The sequence below is a fragment of the Oryza glaberrima genome, chromosome 10 (assembly GCF_000147395.1).
Source record: "Oryza glaberrima chromosome 10, OglaRS2, whole genome shotgun sequence".
In the NCBI taxonomy this organism is placed as follows: Eukaryota; Viridiplantae; Streptophyta; class Magnoliopsida; order Poales; family Poaceae; genus Oryza; species Oryza glaberrima.
In genome coordinates, this window is record NC_068335.1 from 5107873 (window position 1) to 5135358 (window position 27486).

At 47.8% G+C, this 27486-nt stretch overlaps 1 long non-coding RNA gene across 5 annotated transcripts; it reads right to left on the reverse strand.

The window, feature by feature from the left end:
* Positions 1–221: 221 nt before the first annotated feature.
* Positions 222–8364, reverse strand: LOC127786397 (uncharacterized). Of its 5 annotated transcripts, none has more exons than XR_008019961.1 (6): positions 7977–8364; positions 7226–7321; positions 6227–7095; positions 4394–5403; positions 3565–3606; positions 222–2105 (listed from the first exon to the last, which is right to left on the reverse strand). It is a non-coding gene; the product is annotated as an uncharacterized LOC127786397 (long non-coding RNA). The 5 variants fall into 5 exon arrangements; XR_008019959.1 differs by lacking the exon at positions 222–2105 and having other exon boundaries at positions 2969–3606; positions 4394–4967; positions 5139–5403; XR_008019960.1 differs by lacking the exon at positions 222–2105 and having other exon boundaries at positions 2969–3606; positions 4394–4512; positions 4812–5403.
* Positions 8365–27486: the final 19122 nt, after the last annotated feature.

The following is a 27486-nucleotide window of genomic DNA, read 5'->3' on the forward strand; positions in this document are numbered from 1 at the left end:
GAATTCAAAAAGAGCAACCTTACTCACCCAAATGAGCATCATAATTCAATTTTGTAGCCTATTCAGTTAACAAATTTAAAGCAGTCTCAATTGTTGTTTGTCATCCCAGTGCATACTTTGTTCCTCACTATGCAAGAAAACAAATCCATATAATTGGTGCTTAAAAGGGTTGCTTAGCTTCACTGGTTACTAGACTTCCCTACATATCTGTAATGCAAAAAAAAAAAAAGGTAGTAGAAGAAGAACAACAACCGAACTGTACTGAACTATATTAGACAAACCAAGCAATACTTCATATAGTAGTTTTGAAGCTTAACACCCAGACCTTAAAACTAGCAAGCTAGATCTATAGGAAGAGAAGAGACAGACACACATACTATATGAAATCTGAAACTGCAAGTAGAAAAGCAAACACAGCAATTCATATTAAACTACAAAGATTTAAATTTCATACAGAATAATATAACAATAAAAAAATTATATTCATACTGAACTTAATTTACAATGTAATTACACTGTAATTAGCTGCAGTTACAATTGAATTTTACCTGTAAGTACATTTATCTAGCTTTCCTATCTAGAACAAAGCACAGCTATAGTAAAAGACCCAAGGAAATAGGCATCCCGAAGGCATTGCATTTAAGGTCAAGAAAAGGCCCCAAGAGACGACTCTTACCCATATGAAGACTAATCCGTATCTACAAAAAAAAAACTTGGAAAAAGATCAACAACCCATGATGTTCTCAAAATATAGCTGGTGTTCATAACAGACTAAGGCTGTGTTCGGACCTCTAGGTTCCCAACCCCTCTCCCTCGTTTTCCGCGCGCACGCTTTTCAAACTGCTAAACGGTGTGTTTTTTACAAAAAGTTTCTATACGAAAGTTGCTTAAAAAATCAAATTAATCCATTTTTGAAAAAAAAAGTAGCTAATACCTAATTAATCATGTGCTAATGGACCGCTCCGTTTTCCGTGCGCTGAGATAGGTTCCCAACTTCCTCCAGCGAACACACCTACTGAAAATAACACCAACCAACCTAATACTGAAATCAAACCAGTCCTAAAATTAAAAAAAAATAATGGGATTTCAATGTATAAAATCTCAGCAAAACAATATATCTAGCATGGTGTTTGGCTGATGCTAGGTACCAAAGCCTATAGCTATGGCATTACACTGGTGCCATAGATAAAGGCCTTCGATGAAACTTCGCTGAAATACCATGTTATCTTCAAAAACTGATGAAATTAGTTTCATTATGGAGATCTATTATACTGAATGATTGAAACCACAATGCGACAAATAGAAAACATAAAACTAAATCCTAAACATAAAATCTCAGCTGACTAAGGAAGATTTAGGTTCAGAAATTATCAGGTGAGAACTATGCTGCCCTTGTTAGGTGAGAATCAGCCAGAACAATGCAGCTTATGAAGCATAAACCATAAATTAAAGCATAAACTCAAAATGTAAGTGTTGCTTACTCCCGATGTTCACTGTGAAGCAGCAGAACTCTGAAGAAGCGAATCAGGTTTGCTTGATCATGTGCTTATTCAAGCAGAGCCAGCATATAACCTGTTTTTCTTTGGCTCTGTCCGATTTGCACCTTGGAAAAGAATTTGGAAAACTTGGACTCCTTTGCGCTGTAAATTTTTTATTTAGCTTGCTGACAACAGTGGCTGGACAGCAGACCGCCTTGCCAAGCGTGGGCTTCCACATCCGGATGCATGACCCCCGTGTGATCAAGTGAGGAGCCAATTCAGCATTTACTTGTTTCATGTGTCTTCATGCGGCAAATCTGAACTGTGTTCCTCCAAAGGTTACGCTTGAGTACCATTGCACCAGGGATACGGCAGCCCGGTCACTAGTTGGTGGTGCATGGCACATAAAAGCATCCCTAAGGAGCTGCTGAAAGGACACAGCTCCCTAATCTTCTTGGTTGCCTGGACAGTTTGAAAGCACTGAATGACTGTCTTCAATGGTGCACAACCAAGTGTCCTATTGTGCTACAGGATTTTGCTAATGACAATGCTCTTTGGTGCCTCGCTGTTTCCTAGGTTGATCCCCCCAGACGATTAATTCGTGGAGTGATTGTCGGTAGTCTTAAACTGAAGGAACACATTATAATAAGTGTCAGAATACAAACATCTAGTGCCACAAACTGAAGATCATGTACTAACATAGCACATTTCAAATGCATCCTTGAAATTCAAAAACAGGCGCCACCCAGATGCCGCTTCTTTCTTTGGCTGGTCGCATTGGACAGATGTTGGACAGCTGATCGACTACGTCGCCGTGGCCTACCGCATCCTGATAGATGCGTACTCTGTGATCAACACGACGAGAGTATTGATCACATTCTTGTTGGCTGCCCAGAATCCAGACAACTATGGTGGTTAGGGATGCAAGCGGGGCGGGCAAGCGGGTTATTTTAGCCCGCGTATCTCACTTCTAGTTCATTTTTTCTTCTAAATTTTGTACTAGCATATGGGAAATGAACTAGCAAGCAGGTTTTTATGCGGGTAGCGGGACTACCCCCTTGCATCCCTAATGGTGGTGGGCGTTGAGGGCAATTGGGCACCCTGAGTATCTGCCGGTGAATGAACCATCATTCTACCAACAGCTCTGCAGCAGTCGAATGAGAATTCGAGAGCATCTCCGGCGGTGCTTTGACACGGTAGTCACGCTCGTGGCATGGACGATTTGGAAAGAAAGAAACGGACGGATTTTCAATCAGCAACAAAGGACCTGGGTGGACATTATGAAGGGAATGGCGGCAGAGGTCACACTCTGGCGTCAAGCGAACCCAGCCATCCCAGCTCTGATCTTTAGGAGGGAATTTGGTAGCCAAAACAGACCACGAGACATAGACCTTTGATTTTCTGCTTGTATCCTGTCTCAGTCCCCTGCTGCTTTGTATTTGACTGTAAATAACTTTTATTCCTCTTAATAAAAAAATGCGCTCCTTGCGTATTCCCAAAAAAAATCAAAAACAGGACATGAGATAAGAGGGAGTATTTCACATTCAGAACATCATATAGAACATTTAAAATGGATCCTGCTACCAAAGACTTAACATGTGAACATGTAACCAAGACATAGCAATTGCTAGACCAAAAATGACCTTCATGCCACTTTAAAAACAGTGACCTATCAGCCTGTCCCAATCTGCTAGCACAACACAAAACGCCAAAATTCGCATAACTTATACTCTTATAGCCATGACAGAATTTACAATTTAAAATGCAAAAGGATAAATTGAGGTCTGATATTTAACATTGATGATATCACATAGAAAAACTGACATTCACAGCACCCATTAAAAACTTGCACCCTCTAGAGATAAAAAATAATCAAAAGGAAGAACATTCATGGAGAGAACCATGTATACCTCAAATTAGGCTAACTATAGCAATTTTTTCTATCTGCCAATTCCTCAAACTGAGTGTCCAATCTCCAATAATCAGGCTAGTATTTCGATCTACACCTAACTAACATTTATGTAGCATTTCTGTAGCAGAAGGGGGGAAACAAGGAGATAATTCACAGACAGATCCATATGCATACCTCAAACAATAATGCTCTGGACCTGGATCATGTTACCAATACCTACAAAATTAAGAGAACAATTGCAAATAAAGAAAGTTAAGCCGAGCTATTTCAATAATCAGAAACAACACATAGCATACTTGACATTCAGAGCATCATCACACAGAACACTTCAAATGCTTCTGCTACCAAATACTAACATGTCCATAAAATAGGTGTATTAACTGTTAACCATGCAACTCCATGGTACGATCAGACTATAACATGCAGTAAAATCTAGAAAATACATCAAAAAAATGAAAACTAAAACAAGATTTAGGTGAAGATTTTAATATATGTCCAATATGTATGTCGTGTGATCAAACTCATCCAACTTATATACAAATTAGATAAAAACCAATATGAAAAACCATTTTAGGGGGTTATATAAACGCTGTTGTAAAGTTTAGGGGGTTGAATATCCAGTTTAAAAGTTCAGGGTGTTAGATGAACTCCCATCCAAAGTTTGGGGGGTATTTGGACTTTTTCCTATTTTATATGTTCATCAAGGCGTTTATTGTCATCAAACACACCAAACTTGTTTGCCAGAATGCATGACCATTGAACATTTAACAAACTGTTTCACTTGGTGCTTGGAGCATCAACACAAGTGGCAACGATTTGCGATCAAGCTCTTTGCAGCGAAATTTTCCAAAAAATGTGATCCACTCTGTGACAGTGCAAAATTTTCCAAACAAGCAATCAATCCACCAAGTCAGATTGTCAGCACAAGCATCGATCAGCAGCGCAGACAGTTAGATGAAATTTCCCTAGATTTAGAACTAATAACAAGGGGCAGTAAACATACCCATGTGCCTCATTGCCTCCAAATTTGGTTAGATGAAATTTATCTAAGTCACCCCCACAGAGTGATTGAATGATGACAATGCATGTTAACGCCTGATCCTTGGATGCTTGTGATCTTCTCTGAAAACCTCAGATTTGTAAGGTCAGTTGTAGTTCCAGAGTGTGATATTAATCTGAAGAGAGGTAATGCCACTATTGAAAAAGAAATTTTCCAGGCGGTTGACCAGGGGATCTTCCTCCAAGAATGTGACCTCAACAATCTTAAGGTTCTCACAGGTAAATGATCTTTCTTTAAGCTCGCCTTTGATATTTTTGAGTATACTATAGCAGAGAAAGTAAGTTTTGTACTGATAAAATACACACACTCAAAAACTTCCATACAATTAAGATTTCAGTATGCATGTGGTAAAAACTTGTACCTTTTTTATTTCTAGAGTCAGCTTCTCCAGTTTCAGAAAGTTCTGCAGGAAGACGGTTAATGCATACAACTTAAGAGTCCAGACATCATCAACCTAGTGACAGGTTACAAGATTGATGAATTCCGGACAACATTGCATATTGTCTTTGATTTTTATCTGCACCAGGTATAAATTATCAGGAGGCTACAAAAAAACTCATGCCACATATTATAGAAAACTTTTCCTGATCTTAAAAACAACACTAACGCTTACATATTTACACCCACAAAGATATTGTAAGTTGCCTATGGGCATAATAGTAAACATGAACATCACAAGAAAAATTACCTGCTTGCTGATCAATACAATCACTACCACCAAGTCCATTTTGATCTTTGTACTGTATGAATACACTCTACATACACTATCATGACACGCTGAAGGAGAACATGAAAAGGAAGAGGAAATTCGTTGTAACTTGCAGGGGGTGGAACAGGGGATGGGGGCCAGTTTTTCGCCTTGATCTGACGAGGAACGTCACCAGGGGTGTTGGGGTCGACAGTGAGGACGCGCCCTTGAAGAATCAAATAATACACTTATAAACTTGATCGACCTGCATAAAGATGAGGCATCCAAGGTCATGATCCTCTCCACGAGATCCAATCAGTTCGTCCAATACTCATAAAAACTGTTGCAACAGAGCATGAGCCATCATAATCACACCAAGAAAACACCTCCAAACTGTGGCACTCGGTGGCGGCTCTAGACCTGTCGATAGTGGGATGGATGGGGACTCCACCTCAAAACCTCGTCATGGGCACATCCAGATATCGTCATTTCGTCGAGAACCATGGTGGGCAGTGCGTTGAGGCAAGTCACTGCAGCGGCGCATGGGAGAGGGTGCGAGGTGCCGCCATGGTGGACGATGGGTTTGGCACCGGGGATCTCGTGGCGTGATTTTCAGGTGAGTGCGAGAAAGGAGAGAGGGGTCAGGACCGGGGGCGGAGAGGGGTGCGTGCAATCTGTGTGATGCTGTCAGCGTGGGAGGGGATGGGAGTGGGCAGGGGAGGCTGAGGGGAAACGTGGGATGATACGAGCCAATGGATTTGATGATTTTGGATCGTTGGATTTAATGAGTGAGGTCTGTAGGACTGTAGTTGGTGAACTATAGGGTAGATGTTAAGAAACCGGCTCTCAAAAATTGTATCATTTTACAATCATCAATAGGTTACGCATGGAATTACAGGCTGATGAAATGAAAACTCATTCAGCTGCAATTTAAAACCGCCAGAGTACACATTATCTCTTGTATATGATATGGATGCATGCCTTTGTAGCCTGAACTGAATTTTTGTCTAAAAAATATTGCACGAACAAAAAATACCATAAAGGCATTTCGTCGCGCAGTACGGGAGCATTGGCACGAAGCAATGTACCTGTCCAGAGTGTTGTAAGCAGTTGTTGATGGCCGGCCCAATCCCTGCCTCGGAGTGGTGGAAGGCGAGATCCCGAGGCGTTTGCAGAGGGGTGGTGGCGATTCTCGGTGTACCAGAATGGATTGTCCAAGTGAAATAATCAGAGTAGAGATCAAATTGATGTATGTAAAGAAGGAAAAATGAACAAATAGACAAATTAAAATACAGAGTGCAAAATATCATTATACATCATTCCATTAATTTTTGAATTAGTCTGCCCAATCTTTAAATTGTTGTTGGCTTGAAAAATTGATTTCATAATGCATTTAGTACAATAGCTGGTCACTATTAATCGAAATAGAAGTTATACCATGTACATATGCCATTTAGTTTCTCTGTCATTTATAAATGCCATGATCAAAGGACAATTCATTAACACATAGGCTCACCAAATTGCATACTGGCTGGTGAAATCAGAAGTCAGACAGCTACAATTTAAAACCAGCTCTTGTAAATGATATGGATGCATGCCTGTTTAGCCCCAACTGATTTTGTCTGAATTTATATTGATTGCAAATCAACAAATTTGTGCACAAAAAAGGAAGTTAAAACAAATTGCTTACGTGTGTTAGTCATAAGCTAGGGTGACATGCATTCAAAGTTCAGCAGTTGGAAAAAAAAAGAAGTATGGTTGTTTAAATTTGTCTGGCAGACAGTGATGGGATTAAAATAAATTTGCAAACTCAGTAACAACCTATGACCATTGCGGCCTGCCTGATCCCTGCCTCAAAGTGGTGGAAAGCAAGATCCCGAGGCGTTTGCGGAGGGGCAGGGGTGATTCTCGGTGTTGGCACGACAAAGACTGCACAGCGTTATGGATCGACAGCGACCTGATGGTGGGGTGACAGAATTATAGGGTAGATTAATTAATTGATTTACTCACATGGTTAACAGCAAGGTCACTGTCCAAGTGAAACAACCAGAGTAGAGAAATCTAAGAAAAATATTGTCGATGAATACCTGTCTACCGTGGTGAGCCGGAGGTGGCAACGAGATAGAGACAGAGCGACGATGACAGGACCTCAGCAGCTGCAGCGTCGTAACTCACACAGCAGCCTTAATAGGAATACAAAAATTTGCATGTTAATTTATTCTTAACCATTCCTCATGAAATACATTATCTGAGGAAGATAATAAGATAAAATTCAGAATCAATATTCAGGTAAGTAAGTCAGAGTGTTCTCATAAACCCTATAAATCAGAGTGTTTGGAATCAATACTCATGATGATACCGCAAGATTGCCACATGGTACTCTGACCAGTTCCCAGGCATTTTCCCAGACAAGTTTATACTCCCAAAACTTTGATAGTGAATTACCACATTTACAAAGTGCAATGAACTTAGCCATGTGTATATCTCAAAAATCGAATGCAGTAAGCACAATAAAGAATGTAATTAAATATGATAAAATAAAATCCATTTTAATTATGTGCAGCACAGCAGTGCAGTTAATTTTAGAAAAAAAAATTACCCCAGAAGCAATAAACACAACTATTACCCAAGAGGCCAAGAACACCTGATGTATGTGTACGGGCATTTCATCGAACAACAGGAGGGTGTCCGGACGATAGAGCTCCAATCACCGTTCCACATACAAGCAATGCCCCAATTCCAGCAATCTTAGTGGGTCGTCAGACCGCAGCAGGGTGATTGATGGGGAGAGAGAAGGGGAAAGGGGTGGGGGGGTGGGGGGGGAGAGGATTTCTGTACCAGCAGAACGAGGCGGGGCGACGGTGGAGATCGAGAACGGCGCGGAGGAGATCGATGAGCCGGGCGACACTGATTTCGCGGTGTCGTGTGGCGGGCGGCGGATGGAGATCGATGATTGTTGCGCCGGTGGAGACCGGCAGGCGAGGGATCCGGTGGCGGCGCAAGGGTGAGTTGTCGCTGACGAAGTATGGACGGCGGCTAGGGTTTTGGCGGCGACGCACCGGCGGGGACGGCCGCGGCGGGCGAGCGGTTTCGCGGCGAGTGTGGCGGAGGAGATCGCAAGGACGAGGGGGGAGCGGAGGCGAGCAGTTCCGGGGCGGGGAAGCGCGGATCAGTGGCGAGCGTACGGGAACGGGAGGAACACTCTGTGGCGACTGGCGGTACGATGGTTCAGATGAACGGTATTCCGTCCCCTAGCTGCCCTCTTACCCCGATATGTTCACGAAAACCAATTGGATTTGGTGAAATCAATCAATCATCAATCAATCAATTATATTATTAAAACAGTCTTAAATGAGATACCATATTCACTGTGAGAGCTAAAAATTCTCACATTAATCAAAGAAAAAGAAAAAAAATAGTTCAAGTAAAAATACAATTAAAAATAGCTGAAATTCGAAATTAAAAATAAGCAATCTATTCTAATATAAAAAGCACGAATTCATCAAACACCTATCTTTTCTGACCCTTTGATCTATTCATCCAACGGCTCGTATGAAAAGTTGGATCTGCTCCTGCAATTAGTGAACTCCCACCAATCTCATACCTCGACTAAGCAGCGGTTACAACAAAATAGCGATCGGATTAGCGCTCTTCCTCGTTCTTTCCCTAAACCGCCGAGCGCACTCCTCCCCGCCTCCACCCCCGACCATGCCTCCTCACTGCCGCTGGGCGTTCCCCGAGAAAATGGACATTTAGCCATTCTCAAAACACGGTTTCGCTAAAATACCATTCCAAAGCCGCGATTCTTTAAAATACCAACATGAACCGCACTACCATAGCCACTTTGCCATTTTCTCCATTTTCTTATTTTCGATTTCATTTTCGTTGGGGCAGAGCTTGATAAGACGATTTTGCCCCTCTCCCCACTCTCTTCTCCTCTGCTCGAATCGGAGGGAAGAGAAGAGGACGACGAGGTCGCCACGCAGGCGCGCAACGATGCCGCTCTACAGCTTCTACGCCTCCACCTCCCTCTAGCTTCGATGAGGAGGAAGAAATGGCAGGGGCCCACATGTTCGGCTGGTGCCCCGGTGAGGTCACGACCTCGCCACTGCCTGCGCGAGGCGCTGGACCTTCGCGGCGATCTCCGGCGGCCGCGGCCGCTCACGGCCACCGCATGGTTCCCAACAATCCTGCTGGCACTTGTGCTCCGCCGTGGTGGCACCGTCTTTTCCTCCTCACAAATCAGTCCCCATCTCCCTTTGCTCTTCCTTTTCTTTTTTTCAATCTCCACATCACCTCGCATGGCTATTGCTCTGTTGTTTGGTTGGTGTTTCTTTTGTCTCATTCAAAGAAGCATTCGTGTTGGGGATCGATATGAACGGTTGTGCTTGCTTTCTCTGTCCCTGAGATGGATACACGCTTGTACTAATTTGCAAATCTTGATGGTGCCGGAGGAGTATGTTGGTGTCTTGCAGGGTGTTTGGGGTGAATCCTGTCAGGATGTGTGCGGTAGTGTGCAGTAGGTCGTTGTGGAGGAGCCGACGATCCGACGAGGCACGGGACAGCAAGGCGGTGGGACGTGGTCGGTGGCGGCTTGGCGGCGAGCAGACCAGCGGGTAGGCGTCACGGAGCGTGCGTGCCGCTGCTCACCGGCTCGCTGCCTCCACTCCGCGCCCCGAGTGAGTCCGAGCACCGGTCCACTTTTAGGAACACCGCGTGTCGGCGTCGGCTGAGGGTGCCTCCTCGCCGTCGAACAGTAGAGGATGGGGTCCTGAAGGCGAGAGCACGGCCTTCGCGGAAGCCGAGGCGGCAGAGGTAGAGCGTTGGGCGGAGGTCGGCGCGGACGCTGGCGGTAAAGAACCGCCAGGAGCTTCGCCGGATGTCTCTGTCGCTCCGGTGAAGCAGCAGTAGCTGGGTGAGTAATTTGGTCTCGTCAAGCCACGTTGCAGCGAAAATGGAATTAAAAATACTGAAAATGGAAAAAATGCAAAATGACTGTGATCACACACTTCATATTGGTATTTTAACGAAACGTGTTCATATTGGTATTTTGGCGAAACGTGTTTTTAGATGAGCGAAACGCTTTTTGAACGTGGCTAAATATCCATTTTCTCGCTTTCCCCACCCCGTGTCCGCGCATCCCACCGCCCCCTCCCCCCGCATCTGCGCCTCTATACCGCCGCGCTTTCCCCACTGCGGGTTCCCCTCGCGCGCGTTCGCGCTTCACCGCCGCTGCGCCTTCCCCGCTGCCTCCTCAACTCCTCGCCGCCATGTCAGATCCTGGAGTAGAAATGGATCAAACAAGATTCAGACGAATTTTTCTGTGGAAATAGTTTGTGTTCGCCGCAAGACAGTTCTAGGGTTCTAAGCTAGCTAATCCTAAAGACAAAGATAAATTGGTTCTCGATCCTTTTCTCATTCATCACCCAAGGTTTTAAAGCCTACAGACATTGGACCACAATCCCCACATGCGAGCAGCGATTACAGCTCATCCATGAGCAAAAGAAGAAATAAACGACAACTGGAAAAATAACAGTGGTCCCTGACAAGTACGAACGGTCGGATCTCCTCCATAGCGCTTCATCAAGGATCATAGTCGTCCATCATCCATAACTTCAAACTTCGCCCCTTCGCTCGCGCCAAGTCTGAAAGTCTGAATCTTCTGAATCTTCTGAATATTTCTTCTTCTGAACTCAGGTCTTGACATTACCTTCCCCTCAAAATCATCCTTGTCCTCAAGGATGAAAATTCGGAAACATGCTGGTAATCACTGCAGCATCTTCCCATGTTGCTTCAGCAGGACTCAAATTTTCCCATAGTATCAACCACTGTGTCACAGCCACTCCATTTCTGGGTATCATTCTCCTTTGCAATACAGCCACTGGCTCGGTCTTAATTTGACCGTCAGGTCCCACTGATGGTAGATTAGCCATTGGCACAGCTCTTCTTCCCAGATGCTTCTTCAACTGACTGACATGAAACACAGGATGTATGCCTGCACCTTCAGGTAATTGCAACCTGTATGCCACTTGTCCCAGTTTTTCAGTCACCTTAAATGGCCCGTAGAATTTGGACCTCAATTTTAAAGACCCTCTGATGCCAAACGCAGTTTGCCGGTATGGTTGCAATTTGATATACACCATTTCACCCACAGATAAGGTTCTTTCAGATCTGTTCTTATCAGCGTAATGCTTCATTCTTCTCTGAGCTTCTGCTAGACTAGCTTTGAGTTTCTGCTGTATGGCTTCCTTTTGCTGAATGGTCACTCGAGCTTCAGCCGATACATTACAGGGAACCGAGAATTCATTAATTTGAGGAGGAGGAAATCCATACAAAGCTTGAAAAGGTGTCATTTTCAGAGCAGTATGATAAGTCGTGTTATACCACCACTCTGCCAGCGCCAACCAAGAATACCACTGATGGGGCTCCTGAAAAGCCATGCTGCGCAAATATGCTTCAAGACACTGATTAACTCTCTCCGTCTGCCCATCAGTTTGTGGGTAGTATGCAGTGCTAAACCTTAATTGAACTCTCATTGTTTTAAAAATTTCTTGGAACAATTGACTGGTGAAGATTCTGTCCATGTCTGTGACAATGGCCATTGGCATTCCATGCAGTCTGTGAATGTTGTTTGTTGTCGAAACGACAACCGCATATGTCGAAAGACGTGGTTACTCAACAGTGGTTGGAACGGGAGTAAAGTGTATTAGCTTTTTTTGAATTTTACTTGGGATCCCCCCTTACATAGCCCTATAGGGACTATTTATAGCCCCTATTACAGGTTCTCACTACTAGGGTTTGATTATACAGGGGAATTTACATGGTTACCCTTATGAAAGGGACATTTATATGGGTATACAGCGTAATAGAGGTTTATGGACTCTTGATGGGCCGTGAGGCGATCACTGGCCCAATGGCCTCTAGGCTTGATGGGTCGGACAAGGCTTCTTCAGCCCTCATGGGGGCGAACTTCCTTTGGCGAAGTCGTCTTCCTTCGGCATGTACTCTTCGCCCTGCATCCTTCGCCCAAGAGGCCTCCGGTTTGGTAGAGTACCCGCACGATCCTTCGCCTCTTGCGCCGTCTTTGCTCCATAGTCTTCGCCATGAGGGGGCTTCGCCCCGACCAACTTTGACATCTCGGGCTTGAATCCCTACTCCTCGCACAGCCTTCGGCAGATTTCGGTCGAAGGGCCTTATGCCATACCGCCAACAAGCCCCTCACGGGTAAGGGTGAGATTGGAGATTCGGCCGAGACCGTGCCAACCATATGGTATGTGGTATGGTATGTGGCGCCCCCTTTCGACCGATGCTCCTGCCGAAACCTACAATGCTCCTGCAAATAAGCTGGTATTGATTTGCCTCTTTTCGCCCTCTACAGACGGTGATATATATATTTTTTATGGCATGTTTTTTATCGGGCCGAAAGGAACAGTGATGGGCCTTCCTTTTGTTGGCTTTTTACTGTGCAGCTCGGTCGATGGGAATTTACCGTTTCGCCTACCCTCGCGACACGTGGCGCTTTATTACTGGTGGGTAGGCGAAACGTCGCCTTGTTGGGCTATATATGCTCCCCCGTTACCTCTTCACTGCCAGACTTGCCGCTTTCACCGTCCGCGCTTTCTTCCTCCGTTTTTACTCTCACGGCACCCCTTTAAACTTTTCGCTCGCTCCCCTTGTTTGACACTGCACGCGCTCTTCGCCACCTCATACATCTTTCGTCATGGCTCCCCGCAAGCCTAACCCTTCTTCGGCGAAAGGGCCCGACCCCGGCCGGATTGACGACGATACCACCTCCTATTTAGGGATTTCCCTCATGGACGACGGCGAGCTGGCGAAGTTGGTCAGTTCTGGGGCGTTAGTCGAGGGGCAGGCTTTTGCCCTGGGGAAAGCCGTTGTACCGAAACCTGTCGACTACCGGACAGTGGTTTTCGCTGTGTTTTTCGAGGTGGGGCTCTGATTTCAGTGCAACGTGCTGTTGCCGGAGATTTTTCGCCTTTTCCAGGTTGAGCTCCCGCAGTTGAGCCCGTCGGCGCTGGTCCGAATCGCTATCTTCGACTGGGCGTGCCGGACTTCTGGGTTTGAGCCAAGCGCCGAGCTCTTTGGCGCCATATTCTCCGCCACCGTGAATTCGAAGACGGTGATTACCCCAGCCGGAACGAAGAAGACGGTGTTCGGGAGCTTAAACTTTAATGTTCGCCCCGAGCGGTCCGATCTATGGCCAGTGAACGCCGCCATGTCAAAGTGGGACCGCCATTGGATGGCAAGGTGGTTTTACCACACCATCCCCTTCAAGGCTAATTCTGACTTCGCAAAAGCTCTTCGGTGCCGCCGTAGGGCGATTGCGCCGAATCGAAAGCCCAAGATCGCCGTGGACGGCGCTATGGAAGCGCGGTTCATTCTACTGCGCAAGGTCTGCTCCCACCTTAGCTGCCGCGACTTGGTAGAGGAATTTTGCATGCTTCGCATCTTTCCCCTCTCCCAATCGTGGCAAATCGCAGTCGAGCAAGGCGAAGATGTTGATGGTTTGCCGAAGTTAGTTCTTCCTGAGGAGACGAACGGTAAGACTGCCCTTTTGCAACGCACTTGTGTGCTGTCATTTTACTCTGTTCGACGCTTAATGTGGCTATTCATTTTATTTTTGTAGTGCTTACCATCGACCAGGCTGACGCCGAAGCCCGTAGGATGATCGGCGACGTGTCGGTCGTCGAGTATAGCCAGCTGTTAACGCGACAAGCGGCTGGCCGGGCAAACCGGGTTTTCAACGGCGAGCTGCCTCCCCGGGCGAACCCCCACAAAGCCAACGACGATGCCGGGCCTTCGCGAAAGCGAACGCGCGGACAAATAAAACTTGCGCCCAGGAAACGAAGGGTTCCTGTTTCATCTGATTCCGACGCCAACGATGAGGACGACGTCGAAGAAGAGGGAGATGAAGAGGAGGAGGTTGAGGCCGAAAAGGCCGTGGACGAGGCGGTCGAAAACCGCGTCGACACTCCTGGCTATACTCCTACCCCTAGCCCGGGTCACAATGAGACTAGGGTGGAATTGAACAGTTCCCCCTTCGCCGTAAGGAGTTGGATGGGGCGAAGGCGCTAATTGCGTTTTCGGCGGGCAAGGCGGCGAAGGGAGGTCTGGTCAAAAGGATTTCCAAGAAAAAGGGTCTCGTCGATGTTGCCCGCGTCTTCAGCGACGACGAGTCTTCTGACGAGACTCCGACTTCGCCCGCTGGCCGCAGCCTGGACCTTTCGACCGCCCCCATTTTTTCGCTTGGCGCTGATGTAGTGGGCGGTAGTGCCGCCGCTGGGGCTTCCGCCTCCGCGGAACGGATCATGACGACTGCGGCGAGGGTCTTCGGCAGCCCTCTGCGTCAGCCGGTTGTTTCGCTGCTAATCAAGGCGAAGGGGAAGGGGGCAGCCATTGAAACATCTGCTTCGGAGTATTCCCTTGCGGCGCCCCATTTCGCCCCTGGCGATTTCGAGACCCGGGCGGATCTCCTTCCCTTTGTGTAGGGAGTAAGCAATCTTGTCTTACCTACCAGTACCCCGAGTCTGTTCACTGAACTGAATGAGTTCGATGAGGGGTGTTCTGCTATTAAAAGTTTGGCGGTTCGGGTACGCTTTCTCTCTACTCTTAGTTTTCCTCTGCTTCTTTACATGTCTCATAATTAACATTTGCTCTCTTCGCTGTTCCTATTTTGCGTCCAGATTCTTGCAGCTCACTGTTCGACAGAGCGAACCGTGCGGGCTCGTCTTGACGGATTTAAAAACCATCTTCGGGCCAAGGATGACGAATTAGGCCGCAATAATCTGGAGATGGAGGCCCTCGCCAATACCTTGAAAGAGGTGAAAGCCGAAAACAAGCGGCTCCAATCTGAGCTGGAGAAAGGGAGAGAAGCTAAGGCCGAGGTTGATCGCCTCAAGGCCGAACTGGAGAAAGAAAAAGCTCATTCCGCCGTGTTGACGAATTATTATAATCTTACTGAGCCGAAAATGGAGGCTCTTCGCCTGGAGGTCAGCAAGGCTGAAGCGAGCACTGTGGAGGAGTCGCGGCGGTTTTCGCGGGAGATGGCGAAAACTACCGAATCCGCACGAGCGGCGTGCCAAACGCTTCGCCTCGCCCTTACTGAGATGGGTGCGAAAGTGCGAGGTGTCCCTGCTGAAGATGCCTCGGCCTTTGACTTCTCCGAGTGGACCCAACAGGCTGGTGGTTCAGTTTCGGACTGCGCCATTGCGTACGGCGACTGCTGTGCACGTGTGTCAGCGGCCTTTACCATGGGTCTCCTGCAGCAGTTCGGCTGCGAGCACGTCGCCGAGTTCCCCAACTATGCGAAGGGGGATTGGGAGATTAGCGCGCAGGACATTTCGCCCGCACTTCGTGCATGGCGGAAACAGTTCTGGCAGAAGGACGGCCGTTCCACCGCCAAGGCGCGCCTTTTGGAATAACTGGCGAAGGCGGAGGCGGCGGCCCTTTGCAAAGAAGAGGACGCGGCGGCTGAAGGGGGTGGAGGCGATGCCCAGGATCACCCAGAGGTGTGAGGCCCTCCGCCCTTTCCTTAGATTTTTGTAGTTTTTCTTCTTCTGGTGTTCGCCGGATGTGGCGAACGATGTATATTCGGCGGGCTGCCGCTAGTCCTCCTTATTGTAGCCGAGAAAGGGGTCCTTGGTCATTTTAAATATATATATAACTCACCCTTAGCCACTTTTTGATGGTCGAAGTCTTTGGCATATTTATGATTACGCCCGCTTTACCTTATGCACTACTTTTTTATTTTTTCGCCTATTCTTACTATGCGGTTCGTCTTTTGTCATTTCTGCACTGGCTACCAGGGTATTCGCCGAAAGTTGTGCATTCGGCCCCCTTCTGGAAGTTGGCGAAACCAAAACGAGAAATTTGTGGCGTTAAAGAATTTGCCGAAGATACACGATGCCCATTTCGGCCTGTTTATCGTGAAATGCTGATAAACGGACGTAGCTATAAGGTTTTTAAGGTTTTTAAGGTTGCCGGGTGTCTTCGGGCGCACCCTGGGCAAACCTTAGAAGACTATGATCTTGTCCATTCAAGACGTTTGGAAGACATGGCTCGCTTTTGGCGAAACCATCAGAAGACTGATCGGCAGGAGGCGATCTCCCAGCATCGTTACGGTCTAGTTTGTATTTCGCCCCCTTCTCCTCTTAGGGTCGTGTATGATATTAGTAGTGATGACGAACCTAGTTCGCCCGATGTAATTTATCTGTAAGCCAGGCTATGACGCCATTGTTCCTTTCTCTTCATTTGTACCATTGTGTTGTATTCTTCGATACACTTTTATTAAGGATCAATAAAGGTGCGTTTTATTTCCTTTTCGCTATTTTTGCATTGTCACTTCGCGTACTTTCATTGGGTCGGAACATGTCGGCCCCTTTGCATATATTAGCGAAATAGGTTTTGACTTATTCAGCTTTCGGCTTCCGTTTTCGATCTTTTTTTTTTTTGCGTTGTGGGAAGCGCTCGTGCTTTCCTTTCGACCGAGCGTGACGCTGTTCAACTAATTGTTTTCCAAAACGAGCTGTTGCGGTTTCAACCGTTCGGCGAGCGATGCTTTGGCCGATTCGTTTCGCCCCCCTGGCCTTTTTCGCTGATCAGGCGTTTGCCTTAGGGTTTTTTCCGCAATTTGTCAATCGCACAAACAAACAAAAAATAAGGCAGAGGACACAAAGATTTTATACTGGTTCGGGCCTCCGTTGTGGATAATAGCCCTACATCCAGTTTTTTTTCTTTTTTTTTCATTTTCCTCTTTTTTTCCTCTTTTTTCTTGCCGAAAGGCTTACATAGTGCCGAAGGGCTTACACCGCGATATATACATTTTTACAAGTTGGCGATTTGGGTGCCACCCGTTCTAGACATAGAAACGCTTGAGAGAGGCAGCATTCCAGGAATGGGCGAACTCTTTGCCTTCCAGTGTCGCCAGTTGAAAGGACCTCGTCCTGGATTTGTGCTTGATGAGGTATGGTCCTTCCCACTTCGATTCAAGCTTGCCAACGGCTATCGGGTTCGCATTTTTTCTTAGGACAAGATGACCAGGCAAGAGCTCTGTCGGTCGAACTTTTTTGTTGTAAGTTGCTGAAGTGCCTGTGGCATACTTTTGCATGTGCTCGAGTGCTTTGACTCTAACCCCTTCCAATAGTTCGAGCGACACCTCGTGCCCCCCTTCGCCCCCGGAGAACGTCACCCTTGGTGAGTTAGCCCCTAGCTCTGTTGGGGTCATTGCTTCATCGCCATAGAGTAGCATGAACAGGCTGAACTTGGTTGGTCTTGTGAGGGTCGTTCGAAGGGCCCAGAGAACAGACAACATTTCTTCTGGCCATTTGCCCTTCGCTGCCCCCTCGAGCCTTTTCTTAAGTGCTTCTAGAATCTTGCCGTTTGTGCGTTCGGCCGCCCCGTTTGACTGTGGGTGTGCGACCGACGCGAACCTGATTTCTAGGTTAAGTCCTTCGCACATTTTCCTGAACTTGTCAGAGTCGAACTGCTTGCCGTTGTCAGTGATGAACTCTTTTGGCACTCCGAAACGGCAAACAATGTTTTTCCATACGAATTTTTGCACTGCGGCCGAAGTGATTGCTCCTAGGGGCTCAGCTTCGATCCATCGAGAGAAGTATTCGACGGCCACAATTGTGAACTTGTACCCGTTTCGCGCCACCGGGAACGGTCCAATGATATCCAATCCCCATCTGGCGAAGGGCCAGATTGGCGCGATGGGCTGCAACTCATATTGGGGCGCGGTTTGGCTTCGGCCATGACGCTGGCAACTTTCGCATTTCTTGACTTGCTCAACACAGACTTTCAACACAGTGGGCCAGTAAACTCCTTGTCTAAACACTTTGGAGGCAACTGTTCTTGCAGCTTGGTGCGCGCCACACAGCCCCTGGTGTATCTCCTTCGCCATTTCCTCGCCTTCAGCAAAGGAGATGCAGCGAAGAAAGGGTTGAAGTACCCTAGAGCGATAGAGCTGGCCCGAGACCATTTTGTACTTTGTGGCTCTGTGCTGTAAGCGTTTTGCTTCTACTTCGTCTTCCGGAAGCCATCCGGTTTCAAGGTGTTTTACAAACGGTGTTCGCCAGTCGTGTGGGTCTTCGCCCAGTTTCACTTGGTTGATCGCCGTGACCTCCAGGATGTCCGTCGGCACACTTGGTGCATACAGGACTTCAAAAAAGATGCCCGGCGAATGCGGGCCGCCACAAGCAGCAGATTTCGCCATGGCGTCGGCTTCCTCATTCTGGCCTCTAGGCAAATGTTCAACCGTTATGCCGGTGAAGCATTTTTCCATAGATCGAACGGCCTCCATATACCTCTTCATTCCTTCTTCTTTTGCCTCAAAGGATTTGTCAACATGCCCTGCCACCAACTTGGAGTCGGTTCGGATTAGCAAGCGCCGAACCCCCAGTGCTTTTGCCTTTCTTAGGCCCAGAAGAATAGCTTCATATTCTGCTGTGTTGTTGGTAGTGTCGAACTGTAGCCTTGCAGCATATCGAATTGGCACATTATTTGACGAAATGAGCACTACCGCAATGCCTGCCCCCTTGTGCGACCACGAACCGTCAGAGTACATCACCCAAGGCTGTTCGACCGGATTGGGTTTGGGGGCGAATGCTGGTGTCCACTCAGCCACGAAGTCAGCTAGCACCTGAGACTTGACAGCAGTGCAGGCGACAAAATGGAGGTCGAAAGGGGATAGCTCTGCCGCCCACTTGCTGAGCCGGCCAGTGACTTCCTTGCCTCGGAGTATTTCACCCAACGGGTACTGCGATGGCATTGTAATTTTGTGGGCTTGGAAGTAATGCTTGAGTTTGCGCGAAGCAGCGTAAGCGAGCTTTTCCATTTCAATGTACCTTGTCTTCACTCCTTGCAATGCTTCGGAGACGAAATAGACTGGTTTCTGGCCTGAATCTGTTTCTTGGATGAGAGCAGCACTGACTGCTGCTGGCAAAGCTGCTAGGTATAATAGCAGTTCGCTTCCTGGTGCTGGGCTGATCAAAGCTGGCAGGCTTTGCAAGTATTGCTTTAACTCGTCGAAGCTACTTGGCATTCGGGTGTCCAATTGAATTTTCCCGCGCCCAGAGGGTTTTGAAGAAAGGCAAACCTCTTTCGGCTGCCTTTGAGAGGAATCGACTGAGTGCCGCAATTTGGCCTGCAAGCTTTTGTATTTCACGTACGCTCGACGGAGGCTTCATTTGCTGAATGGCATCGATTTTCTCGGGATTCGCCTCGATGCCTCTTTCAGAAACAAGGAACCCCAACAACTTGCCTGCGCGAACACCAAAAATGCACTTCTCAGGATTCAGTTTCATGCCTGCTGCGCTTAAGTTGTCGAAGGTTTCCTGCAAGTCGGATGCGTGGTCGAAAGCCTTTCGGCTTTTTACGACGATGTCGTCGACATAGGCTTCCACATTTCGCCCCAGCTGTTTGCAAAGGACCTTGTACACCAACCTGGCGAAGGTTGCTCCAGCATTCCTTAAGCTGAAAGGCATTCTAAGGTGACAGAAGGTGCCAAATGGAGTGATGAAGGCTGTTTTGGGGATGTCGGCTGGGTTCATGTGAATCTGGTGGTAGCCGGAATAAGCGTCTAAAAAACTCAAGAGTTCATAGCCAGCCATCGAATCCACTAGCTAGTCTATTCGTGGCAAGGGGAAATCGTCCTTCGGACATGCCTTGTTTAGGTCTGTGAAATCGACGCACATGCGCCACTTGCCATTTGGTTTCTGCACCAATACTGGATTCGCCAGCCACTCTGGGTGGTCGATCTCTTGAATGACCCCAGCTCTGAGTAATTTTTGAACTTCGGCTTTTGCTGCCTCTTGGCGATCGACAGACATCTTGCGCAGCTTCTGTTTCCTTGGCTTGGCATCCGGCTTGACTGCTAGGTGATGCATGATGAGATTTGTCGAAACACCTCCCACTTCATCGGGGCTCCAGGCGAAGATGTCAATGTTCTTCTTGAGTACCTCTAAGACTTCCCTAGCTTCTTCTTCGCCCATGTCGCTCCCCAGCGATATGAGCTTTGTGGGATCGGCATCATCGATTTGTATCTTGGTTATCTTGCCGTGAGGGGCGGGTTTTGGCACGTGCTTCACCCGGTCATGCAGTCCAGCCTCAACATTGTGCACTGCTCTGTTGATTATGGCCAGATCACCTTTTGGGGCAGCCGAAGGTTGAAGCCCTTTGACCACGATCACTCCTGTCGGGCCAGGCATCTTAAGCTTGAGATAATTATGGTAGGAAATGGCTTCGAATTTGTTCAAAGTTGCGCGGCCGAAGATGGCATTGTAGTTGTACGGGATGTCGACGACGTCGAACAGTACTTGTTCTGTGCGTCTGTTTTCACCTGTGCCGAAGGCTACCATCAACTGTGCTTGGCCAAGAACTTGAACTGCTTCTCCGCCGAAGCCTCAAAGCGATGCTGGTGCTGGGGAAAGGGCTTGGGTCGTCAACCCCATCTTGGCGTATGCCTCGGCGAAGATTATATCAGCCGAACTCCCTCCGTCTACCAGGATTCGCCGAACTTCGAAGCCAGCTATCTCAGTTGAGATCACTAGAGGATCTTGGTGCGGGAACATTACCCCTTCGGCGTCTTCTGGCCCAAAAGAGATTTGTTGGTTCAGATACTGCGGAGCCCCTTCGCCTGCCGAAGTGATGCTGTGGATCGCTCGTAGCTGCATCTTCTTTTGTCGCTTCGACGGTTGGATTGGCGGGTCAACCCTTGTAATCACTTGGATTACCCTGCGCTGTGCATCTTGGCGTTGTTCGGCCGGGGTGCTTGTTCTTGAGCTACCTCGCGAGGCACTTCGACCGCAGCTCCCCGCTGCGTCCTTGAATCTTGCGCGTTACCACGTTGCCGAATGTTTCGGCATTGCTCCGTGGTGTGCGAAGAGCGTCCGTGGAAGGCGCAGTAGAGGTCTTTTCGGACCTTCTTGCGAACAGGCTACTGATGGTTGCTTGCTTGCTGAGCATCGAACTCCTTACGGAGGGCTTGCACCTCTTCAACAGCCATCACAGCCTTGCCCGCCCGATCGGTTCTAAACTTCCTATAGGTCATGGGGGCTTGGCCTTGCCTTGGCGGCTGTCCCTAGATCGCCGGTTGAGGCTGGCGAATAGCGAGGGGAGGTGGTTCGGCAACTTGAACTTGTGCTTGGGCTTGAGCAGCGGCGACGGAAGCCTTATCATACTCAACTTGTATAGCTTGCCGTCGCTTGGAATCCCCCTCGCCCCTTGCGAAGCCATCAATGATGCGAAGTAGGTGCTCAAGTGTCTGTGGCTCCTTGTTGGCGATTTTTCTTGTTAGTTCGCCCTCGAGCAAACCAGCCGAAGCGGCATTTATGACCGACGCCTTGGTTATTTCTTGAACTTGGCACCGGGCTTGCGAGAAGCGACGCATATATTCCCTTATCGACTCTCCCGGCCTCTGGCGAATGCCGAGTAGATGTTGCTGCGTCTTCGGCTCATCATAGGTGCCTCGAAAGTTAAAGACAAAGACATCGTGCAATTGCTCCCATGAGTAAATGCTATTGGCTGGTAAATTGAAATACCAAGAACGAGCTATGCCGTCTAGGGCGAGATGTATTACCTTTGCCTTGGTATTTTCGTCGCCATGAGCCGCTTCGATCGCGGACTCGTAGATGGATAGGAATTCCTTCGGGTCAGTTTCGCCTGAGTAGCGTGGGACGGGTGGGAATTTGAACTGGGGTGGGATTGGACAGGTCTTGAGTCCCCCACTCAGCGGTAGCCCCTTTTCGCCTCCCGCCCTGTTCACGGCACCTTGCTGCGGGTACGGCGTGGCGAAGGGCGAAATTACGACTTGCGCGTGAGTTTGGGCCATGGCACTCGGCTGCTCGGCTCCGATTGGTAATGTTTGCTGAGCCGCCATGGAAGGGTCGAAAACTGGCTGTGACCATGCCATGGCGACCTGGGCTGGTGCTTGGCTTGTCCCGAAGCCTGGTGTTGGTGCTTGTGGCCGAACGGTCGGCGCCTGAGCAGCATTGATGAAGTCGAACTGCGGTCCTTGACTCCACGGCGAAGCCCCCAGACTTGGCTGGTTCGACGGCAACCAACCGGGCGCACCTTTGACTTGCATTCCCCTTTGGACAAGTCGATGGGGTTGTACTCGAAATGTTGTGGGGTTGATTGATTTGCTGAAGGAAAGCTTGGAACTGTGCCTGCAGAGCCGAAGCCCCTTCTGCCATTGCTTGCGGCGCTTGGCCAAGTGGTTGAGGATGTACTTGGGCTGCGACTGGCTGAGCTTGCAGTTGCACGTGGGAGGCCGAATGCACTGCTGCAACTGACGGCTGCCCGACGGAGTACATTGGCACCTGCGCGACTTGTGGCGGAAGGGGCTGGGTTGGCGCTTGCGGATAGACTTGGGGTGGGACATAGCCTGCCGAATACTAGAGGATTGGTGCCGAAGCGACCTTGGACCGCCTTGCCGCCTCGTACGCTTGCTACTGTTCTTGCATTTGACGAAGCATGTCTTGGAGTCATGTCATGTTCTGTCGCATGGCTTCCATGTCGGCTTCGGTTTGTGTCTCAGGGTCAGAGTTGACTTGGACTTGCATGGCGGGGAGCGCGGTTTGGGCCGCTGCCGGCTGCGACGGAGCGGCTTGGGGCACCAGCAGCTGGCTTGTCGAAAGGATCTCCACCCTGGTCTGAAGTGCCCTTGCCGCCGCAGCCGCCTTCGCCACGTCGGTCGCGTTCGGCACCTACACAGAGGTGGCAGGGGCCGAAGGCGGTAGTGATGGCGCAGGTGCGGAGGCAGATGGCGCTCCTCCATCTTCGGCCACCGGCGCCGAAGGCTCCGCTCCCTCTTCGGCGACCATGTCCGCTCCGGTGTCGCTTTCCTTTCGCCTAGCAACCTTCTCCTTCACGACTTTCTTCGGTGGCTTTCGCTCTTAGTGGTTTCGCTCGGAGGTCCCCACGGTCGGCGCCAGCTGTTGTCGAAACGACAACCGCATACGTCGAAAGACGTGGTTACTCAACAGTGGTTGGAACGGGAGTAAAGTGTATTAGCTTTTTTTGAATTTTACTTGGGATCCCCCCTTACATAGCCCTATAAGGCCTATTTATAGCCCCTATTGCAGGTTCTCACTACTAGGGTTTGGTTATACAGGGGAATTTACATGGTTACCCTTATGAAAGGGACATTTACATGGGTATACAGCGTAATAGAGGTTCATGGACTCTTGATGGGCCGTGAGGCGATCACCGGCCCAATGGCCTCTAGGCTTGATGGGCCGGACAAGGCTTCTTCAGCCCTCATGGGGGCGAACTTGCTTTGGCGAAGTCGTCTTCCTTCGGCATGTACTCTTCGCCCTGCATCCTTCGCCCAAGAGGCCTCCGGTTTGGCAGAGTACCCGCATGATCCTTCGCCTCTTGCGCCGTCTTTGCTCCATAGTCTTCGCCATGAGGGGGCTTCGCCCCGACCAACTTTGACGTCTCGGGCTTGAATCCCCACTCCTCGCACAGCCTTCGGCAGATTTCGGTCGAAGGGCCTCATGCCATACCGCCAACATTGTTCATAAAAACCTCAACAACCTGCTCCACGCTGTAAGGATGAGAAAGAGCCAAGAAATGTGCATACTTGGTCAGTCTGTCTACTACTACCAGTATTACATCCTTCCCTTTTGATTTTGGTAACCCTTCAACAAAATCCATTGATATGTGAGTCCAAGCCATATCAGGGACTTCTAGTGGGTTCAGTAACCCTGGGATGTGGATGTGTTCGGCTTTAGTCTCTTGACAAACAGGGCATTCTTTGATAAAAGTTTCCACTGCTTTCTTCAGACCAGGCCAGTAAAATAGTGATTTGATCCTGTGGTAGGTGGCTCTCATTCTAGAATGTCCTCCGAAAGCAGAACTATGGTAATCTCTGATCAGATCTGCTCTAAGGGTAGTTTCTTCCCCCACATAAATTCTTCCCCTGAACCTAAGAATTCCTGCTTCCAAGCTATAGCAATGTTTCAGGATCACTATCAGTGCCAATCATACTCAGGATCTTGTGTGCTAACACATCCCCTTCATAGCTTCTTTGAATATCTAGCACCCAATCCGGAACCACCACTGTGATAGCATTACAAACTGCAGCTTCTCCTTCTTCCTGTGGGATCCTTGATAATGCATCAGCCACTATATTATCCTTACCGGCTTTGTATTCGATTGCATAATCATACTCCATAAGTTTCAACAACAATTTATGCTGAATACCTTCTACCAGCCTTTGTTTCATCATATGCTTCAGACTTTGCTGATCAGTCTTAATAATCAGCTTGTTTCCCAGAATGTAATGTCTCCACTTTTTAAGGGCTTCCAATATTGCCATTGCCTCTTTTTCATATATGGACTGAGCTCTAGCCTTTGGCCCCAAGGACTTGCTGAAGTAAGCGATTGGTCTGCCTAGCTGCATAAGGACAGCACCTATTCCTCCCCCACTGGCATCAGACTCGATGGTAAAATCTTTAGAAAAATCAGGTAGTGCCAGCACAGGGCTACTACACATCTTCTTTTTCAGACCCTGGAATGCCTCATTTTGTTTTTTCCCCCCATTGGAATGCTTCTTTCTTGAGCATATCATGCAGAGGTCTACAAATGGTCCCATATCCTTGTATAAACCGTCTATAATACCCTGTCATCCCTAGGAACTTCCTGAGATCTGTCACATTTCTTGGAACCGGCCAACTAGCAATCTTGTCAATCTTGCTAGGATCAGTGGCTACCCCATTCTGAGAAATAATGTGACCTAAATAGGACACACTTTCTAAACCAAATTCACACTTCTTCAACCTGATTACAAGGTGGTTTGCTGCTAGTACTTCCATTACTTTCCTAAGGTGTCCCAAATGTTCTTCTCTATTTTTGCTATAGATCAATATGTCATCAAAGAAAACCAATACAAATTTCCTCAAGAAGGGGGCTAGCACTTGGTTCATAAGAGATTGAAATGTAGCTGGTGCATTAGTGAGCCCAAATGGCATTACCTGGTATTCATAATGTCCCAAGTGGGTTCTAAAGGCTGTCTTGTGTATGTCTGGGGCAGACATTCTGATCTGATGGTACCCAGACCTCAAATCCAACTTAGAGAACACTTTGGCCCCATTCAATTCATCCAACAGATCTTCAATTATTGGCATAGGAAACTTGTTCTTGATGGTTTGGGAGTTTAACTGTCGATAATCTACACATAGACGCCATGATCCATCCTTCTTCCTTACCATCACAGCAGGTGAAGAGTATGGGCTGTCACTGGTCTGTATCTCCTTGGATTCAATTAGTTCAGAAATGATTCTCTCCATGGCTTCTTTTTTATGATGAGGCACACTGTATGGCCTGATGTTTGGGGGTTCCGAACCCTCTTTAAGGTTGATTACATGGTCACAGCTTCTTTTAGGAGGTAGTCCTCTTGGATCAGTTAAGACAGCAGGAAATTGCTGCAGAACAGTTTGTATATCAGGTGGAATCCTGTCCTTCTCCCCTCCAACATCATCTTCTGTCACATGAGAGATCTGGAACAGGTATCCCATTCCACCCTTTTTAATGATGTTTTCTGCCTTCTTGCAGTCCACCATTTCATGCTTTCCAGGATTGGTGAAATCCTGTAAAGTGATCATCTTTTCCCCTCTGGTTATACCCAACTCTCTTTTTTTCAAATCAAGAGTTATTGGGCTATATTTATATATCCAATCAGCTCCTAAGATGATATCATATCCCTTCAGAGGTATAAGATTAAACTTGTTGACAAACGTCTCCCCTTGAATCTGGTACACTATGTCAGGTACCTGAACTTCAGATTTCAATTCTCCACCTCCAGCCACCAGAACCTTCTTAATTTCAGTAGTAACAAGAGGACAATTATTGCGAACAGCATAATCCTGGTCCATGAAGGTGCTTGTACTTCCACTGTCTACCAGGCCAATAGCCCTCTTGCCATTGATTTGAATGATCACAGAAAAAGTGTCTGGCCGAGTAGTTCCTTGCATGGCATTTTGGGATACATACATGAGCTCTTCTTGTTCATTGTCATTAGTTATATTATCTTTTCCTTCTTGGATTATCTCTTCCATGTTCTCCTCCTTCTCCTCTTCAGTACTAACTTCAGGCTCCTCCTCAGTTAGCAGCAGAGCATGTAATGCCCTTTTAACTTTGCATTGATGTCCAGGGACCCATGATTCCTTATAGAACCAGCACTTTTTGTCGCCATTATTCTTAGGTGGAACTCTATTCGCCATCATTTTTCCTGGGTTGTTCTGGACTTGTTGTTGTGGCCAGATTCTGTGCACATTCAGAGCAGATTTCCTTGCATTAGCTGTCTTTTCATAGTTCTTGGCATACCAATAGGATTCCAACAATCCCTGCGGCTTATGCTCACACACATCGTGTTTGATGTCACTCCTTAATCCCCCAATGAAACAGCTATTGAGATACTGTTCTTGCAGATATGGGTGATCCCTCCTTACCAAGTCAACATATTCTTCAAATTTATCGATGTACTGCTCGACAGTCAGCCCATATTGCTTCACATTTCGAAATAATTCTACTGCCTCATGCACATCAGCAGCTGAGAACTGGGTACACAGCATGGCACACCATTGAGGCCAAGTGATGAGCTGCCAAGGAATACCTATTCCCCTGTACCATTTCATTGCTCTACCTTGAAGGTGAGCAATAGACAAATTCACCCACTGGTCAATAGGCGTTCCTGTTAATTCATAGAACTTTTCACACTGCTTTAGCCAGTCTATGGGATCTTCACCACAAAACAATGGGATCTCTAACCTTGGTCCTTTAATAATAGCTTCAGCATAGTGACTAGTCTCCCCACCATGTATGCCATACAAGTTCATGCGTTGATCCAAAATGTGCACACCAGTATTCCCCTGAAATTCACCATGACTTCCTCCCTGCATAAACCCAGGCTGTCCTCCTTGAAAAACACCATTCCCCCCAATGTTCAGTCTCTGGCCAGCTCCATCGGTGTTTGGACGAGAAGCATCCATCCTCTGACTGCTAGCAGCAGCTCCTCCACCCGGCTGCCCCCTTTGTACAGCCAGATCAGTGCGAGCATTAGCAATAGGCTCGATAGAAAACTGTACCTCAGCTGTAGGTGTCTGTCCAGGAGGCAGGTTGCTAGGTCCTGCACCATTACCCCCTTGTGCTGCCCCAGCTTCCCCTGCACCTCCATCAGCCTCCTCAACATTTTTCTGCTTACAGAGCTCCAACAGCAACCCTTTAATCTCCTTCACCTCCGACCTCAGTGTCTTCAGTTCCGCAACATCCTTCTTCAAGCTCGCCATATCCACCCTAAACTCATTCATCTCCTCCAAATCCACAATCG